Source organism: Octopus sinensis, linkage group LG9 (genome assembly GCF_006345805.1).
Source record: "Octopus sinensis linkage group LG9, ASM634580v1, whole genome shotgun sequence".
NCBI classification, from domain to species: domain Eukaryota; kingdom Metazoa; phylum Mollusca; class Cephalopoda; order Octopoda; family Octopodidae; genus Octopus; species Octopus sinensis.
The window spans coordinates 87,418,863-87,426,362 of NC_043005.1; positions in this window are offsets into that span (position 1 = coordinate 87,418,863).

The following is a 7,500-nucleotide window of genomic DNA, read 5'->3' on the forward strand; positions in this document are numbered from 1 at the left end:
ATTTTAAGCAGGTTTTCCCGTGCGCTCATCAATTTTTAAACCAGCAAAATAGGCGCGTATTTGAAGAATCACGTGGTATGCCCTGAAAGCTTATTGTAACATCAATATAAGCGTACTACTTTCTTTTTCGTATTTTATTTTCTTTTACTTGTTTCAGGTATGCAGCAGTGGTCCTGCTGGATGACCACCATAGGGATGTGGTTTGTCATTAGGGCTCACCTGTTAGTTATCTCATTCACGACGAAAGGATAAACGGATATGTTCAGTCCGGCGGTATTTGAACCTATAACGTTGAGACTGGCGAGTTGCCTTTAAGCCTTTTGACCGGTATGCTAATGGTTCCGATAGCTCACCACCTTATTCATACATTTCAGGTTTCTGCTTTCCTTGTGTGTAACAAAGAGAATGCCACCGAATAATTTCCACTTAGATGTGGTGCGCTCTCTGCGACGAGAAACTCTTATAAGAGGAATTAAAATATCATCAATGTGAATCGTGTTTGTAATTACCAAAGACAAAATAACATCTCACGCGCCGATGTATAATGCCGAAGAGACAAAAGGCCTGGGATGTGACGAAGTAACTGTAGTCGTGTGCATCTCCACATAAAGTGATTTCTCACTTACATTCATACAGAAAACGCACGACAATGCATACACACACACACGTTAAATAAGGATGACGATGATGATGATGTGTACGTATGTATGTAATTATACATACATATTTATATATATACATACATTTATATATATGCATATATATACACATATATATACATATATAAGTGTATATATATATATATATATATATATATATATATATATATATATATATATATATATATATATATATATTCACTTATATACACCCAAACACCTATATATAGATTTGTATACGCAAACACAAACACATACATATCTACACATGGATACAGAAGTATGTACGGATACATGTATGAGTGAGTATGCATACACACACACACACACACACACACACACATATATATATATATATATATAGGGAGAGTATACGAAAAAAACAGAAGACGAAACGAGGTGGCGTACAAAACAAACAGATGTATTAGTATAACACCCAGAAATAGAAAAAGTCTTTTATGTTTCGAGCCTACGCTCTTCTACAGAATGGGATACAGAAAAAACAAGGAGAGAAACAAACAGAAATAAAATGTGTGTAGTGGCTAATGTGTGTAGTGTATATATATATATACATATATATATATAATATATATATATATATATATTATATATATATATATATATATATATATGTAGGTCCCGGGTTGATTCGGGGTTAACCACAATAAATAAGGTACTCAATACATAGTAGAGTAAAATTAATTTATTATATAGAAGGAGCTTCTACAGGACTAGAACTGTTTCATTCAAGAGAAATCTTCAGGAAGCTAGTTAACAAGAATTGTATTGGCATTTATACATTTAGGCAGGTTTAAAGGGGTGTTGGTGGGGGACCTTTTGGGGGTAGGCATAGCGCAAAATATCATACTTGGGGGAGTGGTCAAGGAGTCAGTGTTAAATTTCTTTTGATGAACTCATCAGTCCGTCTAATGAGGCTTTTTGGTACTGTTTCCTTGGTGGGATAGTAATGTTCTTCAGGGAAGTGTCGAGGTCGATTCTTGTCAGCATTTTTCTTGGTGATGGTTATAAGGGCACTAGGGTGTGCTAGGATATGTAGGTCCCGGGTTGATTCGGGGTTAACCACAGTAAATAAGGTACTCAATACATAGTAGAGTAAAATTAATTTATTATGTAGAAGGAGCTTCTACAGGACTAGAACTGTTTTATTCAAGAGAAATCTTCAGGAAGCTAGTTAACAAGAATTGTATTGGCATTTATACATTTAGGCAGGTTTAAAGGGGTGTTGGTGGGGGACTTTTGGGGGTAGGCATAGCGCAAAATATCATACTGGGGGAGTGGTCAAGGAGTCAGTGTTAAATTTCTTTTGATGAACTCATCAGTCCGTCTAATGAGGGCTTTTGGTACTGTTTTCTTGGTGGGATAGTAATGTTCTTCAGGGAAGTGTCGAGGTCGATTCTTGTCAGCATTTTTTCTTGGTGATGGTTATAAGGGCACTAGGGTGTGCTAGGATATGTAGGTCCCGGGTTGATTCGGAGTTAACCACAGTAAATAAGGTACTCAATAGATAGTAGAGTAAAATTAATTTATTATATAGAAGGAGCTTCTACAGGACTAGAACTGTTTCATTCAAGAGAAATCTTCAGGAAGCTAGTTAACAAGAATTGTATTGACATTTATACATTTAGGCAGGTTTAAAGGTTTAAACCTGCCTAAATGTATAAATGCCAATACAATTCTTGTTAACTAGCTTCCTGAAGATTTCTCTTGAATGAAACAGTTCTAGTCCTGTAGAAGCTCCTTCTATATAATAAATTAATTTTACTCTACTATGTATTGAGTACCTTATTTACTGTGGTTAACCCCGAATCAACCCGGGACCTACATATCCTAGCACACCCTAGTGCCCTTTTAACCATCACCAAGAAAAAATGCTGACAAGAATCGACCTCGACACTTCCCTGAAGAACATTACTATCCCACCAAGGAAACAGTACCAAAAAGCCCTCATTAGACGGACTGATGAGTTCATCAAAAGAAATTTAACACTGACTCCTTGACCACTCCCCCAAGTATGATATTTTGCGCTATGCCTACCCCCAAAAAGTCCTCCACCAACACCCCTTTAAACCTGCCTAAATGTATAAATGCCAATACAATTCTTGTTAACTAGCTTCCTGAAGATTTCTCTTGAATGAAACAGTTCTAGTCCTGTAGAAGCTCCTTGTATATAATAAATTAATTTTACTCTACTATGTATTGAGTACCTTATTTACTGTGGGTAACCCCGAATCAACCCGGGACCTACATATCCTAGCACACCTAGTGCCCTTATAACCATCACCAAGAAAAAATGCTGACAAGAATCGACCTCGACACTTCCCTGAAGAACATTACTATCCCACCAAGGAAACAGTACCAAAAAGCCCTCATTAGACGGACTGATGAGTTCATCAAAAGAAATTTAACACTGACTCCTTGACCACTCCCCCAAGTATGATATTTTGCGCTATGCCTACCCCCAAAAAGTCCTCCACCAACACCCCTTTAAACCTGCCTAAATGTATAAATGCCAATACAATTCTTGTTAACTAGCTTCCTGAAGATTTCTCTTGAATGAAACAGTTCTAGTCCTGTAGAAGCTCCTTGTATATAATAAATTAATTTTACTCTACTATGTATTGAGTACCTTATTTACTGTGGGTAACCCCGAATCAACCCGGGACCTACATATCCTAGCACACCCTAGTGCCCTTATAACCATCACCAAGAAAAAATGCTGACAAGAATCGACCTCGACACTTCCCTGAAGAACATTACTATCCCACCAAGGAAACAGTACCAAAAAGCCCTCATTAGACGGACTGATGAGTTCATCAAAAGAAATTTAACACTGACTCCTTGACCACTCCACCAAGTATGATATTTTGCGCTATGCCTACCCCCAAAAAGTCCCCCACCAACACCCCTTTAAACCTGCCTAAATGTATAAATGCCAATACAATTCTTGTTAACTAGCTTCCTGAAGATTTCTCTTGAATGAAACAGTTCTAGTCCTGTAGAAGCTCCTTCTATATAATAAATATATATATATAATATATATATATATATATATATACACCACACATATACAGCGCAGATACGTATATATATATATATATGTATGTGTGTATGTATATATATGTATGTGTATGTATGTATGTATGTATGTAGTATGTATGTATGCGTGTATACTGACTAGTTATTTTTGTGTAAAATTAAAACGCATTCATTTAATTCAATCAAACTCGGCAACAGCGAAGAAAGTATTAATCACTTCTCTGCTGCACATATTATTGCGTTGTATTATTAAGAGCTTCCACTGGAACAGTTAATATGTCGGTGAATGGAAGACAAGAACGGGACGGGAAGGAGATTGTGTCTGCAATAAGAACACCGATGATACGTATGATGATGATGGAGGTGTATGGATAGTAAATGGGTGGTTGCAAGCAGGTAGGCTTACTGAATGCAGATGCCGTTGGGTGTTGAGGCAGGTAGACATATCGGCGGTGGGGTGTAAGTCGGCGTTTGCCGGGTGTAACGGTTTTGATTAGTGACAATCAAAGACATGATGGTAACACAAGGGAAAACATCATAGAAAATTTCCTATACTTGTATGCTTGTGTGTGATAGAATATGCGAGTCAGTAGAGTGTCTGAAACTTGGCACAATAGCATATGTATATATAGATATTTATGCATGTGTGTCTGTGTGTATGTGTGAGAGTGAGAGAGAGAGAGAGAATCTTAGGGCATATACGCACGTATGTATGCAGTTTAGTATGTACTTGTATATATATGTATATATATATATATATATATAAATATATATATAAATATAATATATATGTGTATATGTATGTATGTATATACATATATATATTTGTATGTGTGTATATATATACATATATATATATATAATATATATATATATATATATATACACCACACATATACAGCGCAGATACGTATATATATATATATATGTATGTGTGTATGTATATATATGTATGTATGTATGTATGTATGTATGTATGTATGTATGTATGTATGCGTGTATACTGACTAGTTATTTTTGTGTAAAATTAAAACGCATTCATTTAATTCAATCAAACTCGGCAACAGCGAAGAAAGTATTAATCACTTCTCTGCTGCACATATTATTGCGTTGTATTATTAAGAGCTTCCACTGGAACAGTTAATATGTCGGTGAATGGAAGACAAGAACGGGACGGGAAGGAGATTGTGTCTGCAATAAGAACACCGATGATACGTATGATGATGATGGAGGTGTATGGATAGTAAATGGGTGGTTGCAAGCAGGTAGGCTTACTGAATGCAGATGCCGTTGGGTGTTGAGGCAGGTAGACATATCGGCGGTGGGGTGTAAGTCGGCGTTTGCCGGGTGTAACGGTTTTGATTAGTGACAATCAAAGACATGATGGTAACACAAGGGAAAACATCATAGAAAATTTCCTATACTTGTATGCTTGTGTGTGATAGAATATGCGAGTCAGTAGAGTGTCTGAAACTTGGCACAATAGCATATGTATATATAGATATTTATGCATGTGTGTCTGTGTGTATGTGTGAGAGTGAGAGAGAGAGAGAGAATCTTAGGGCATATACGCACGTATGTATGCAGTTTAGTATGTACTTGTATATATATGTATATATATATATATATATATATAAATATATATATAAATATAATATATATGTGTATATGTATGTATGTATATACATATATATATTTGTATGTGTGTATATATATACATATATATGTAAGCATATATATACATATGTATACATATATTTTTATATCTAGACATATCTGTAGATATATATGTATATGTGCTTATAATATACATATATATATATATATATATATATATTTATAAATATAAATACATATGTATTCCTGGTATGTGTGTGTGTATGTGTGTGTGTGTATGTTCGGCTATTTTGTATGTGTATTCGTGAGAATGTGTGAGAATGTGTGTGAAAGCGAAATTATAGTGGAGACAATTGCATAATTAAAGTTAATTAAAGACAGCCTGATGTTGTTTTGACCATAATGTTGGCTGTTGGTGCTAGCATTAGTAGTAAGTGTGACCATTATGGTCGTTGTAATATTTTAGTCTCAGTGGGATTCAATGCAGTATAGTAGTAGTAGTAGTAGTAGTAGTAGTAGTAGTAGTAGTAGTTGTAGTAGTAGTAGTAGTAGTAGTAATAGTAGTAGTAGTAGTAGATTATGACCTTTCATTAAATGTTCATGGTGGTTTTTGTAATGGTGGATTGAACATGCGACTTATGACTTCCGTGGCAGTTTAGAGACGTGGTGTCTACCTGTAATACTGTTAAAAATCGGTGTTGTTGATGGTGATGGTAATGATGAGGATAATGTTGTTTTTGTTGTTGCTGTCGATGGTGTTTGCGTTATTGGTTGTTGTCGTGGCGTTAAGCGCCGCCCTAACGTATCGCCTAATATTTCTAGCCACAGACGTCAATGGCCCAGCACTGGAAGTTCTATGTATTTCTATAATAAACACAATATTTGGAGGAGCGTGTTTATTGGTTATGTCGGACTCAGTGTTCATACGGTAATGATTTTATGGCGGAATTTGAACTCGGAACGTAAAGGTGAAAGAAATTTAGCTAACTATTTTGCCCATAATGCTGGCAATTTTTTCAGCACACCACTTGAGGAGATACATGTATTCTTTTTACTTTCTACTACAGGTGCAAGTTCTGGAATGTTCGAGGAGGGACAAGTGAATTATATCGACCCAAATGCGCAGCTACTGCTTATTTTAGCGATCCCGAAAGGAGGAAAGGCAAAATTGACCTAGTCGTAATTCAAACTCGGTACACATAGATGTACTCTATTGACGTTTTACTCGTTGGCCGCCCTAGCTACGACATAGATTACTTTCAAATTTTGTCACAATGCTACTAAGTTCAAGAATAGGTGTAAGTTGGTTAGATAAACAAAATTTCATGACTGTGACTTATTTCATCGATTCTGAAGGGATAAAAAGCAAAGTCAACTACGGCAGAATTTGAACTCAGAATGTAAAGCGGACGAAATGCCATTTGCCATTTTCCCCGATGTACTAAAAATTCTGCTAGTTCGGCACCTCATAGCTATATATATATTAAACTGACCAAACAAATTCGGTGTTGTAGTAGATTGTGGTCCACATCAATATAAGTTATCTCAAGGATGCGTGTTTGCAGCATTAATACCCGACGAGAAAGTATCGTAGCTCTTCGTTCCGTCATTCGAAACTCTAACTACTATGATGACACTGTTTCACTGTTTCACTGTTTGTTCTAAATTATAACATAAATAAATAATCCTCTATTTATCTAATATCGAGGTCTCATTCTTTTATTGTCGCTTTTTATTATTATTATAATTATTATCATTGTTGTTGTTGTTGTTGTTGCTGCTGCTGCTGCTGCTGCTGTTGTTGTTGTTGTCGTCGTCGTCGTTGTTGTTGTTGTTGTTGTTGCTGATGCTGCTGCTGTTGTCGTCGTCGTTGTTGTTGTTGTTGCCTTTGCACAGCTTCTAACGCTGGAGATGAACTACAGTGTCAGCTGTTCACTACCATTGAACTAAGGTAACACCTCTTATTTTTCGAGCACCTTCCGAAGTAATCGAGTGGTTCTAAGCAGTGCTGTTTTCTGCAAATGATCTACCCTTATTATAGTCCCTATTTGTTCCATGTACGTTTCGAGATCTTTGCTCACTGTCCCAAGGGCTCTGACAATTAGTGGTACCACTACCACCTTTTTCATCGACCACAAATACTTAATCTCCCAAGCTAACCTGTCAC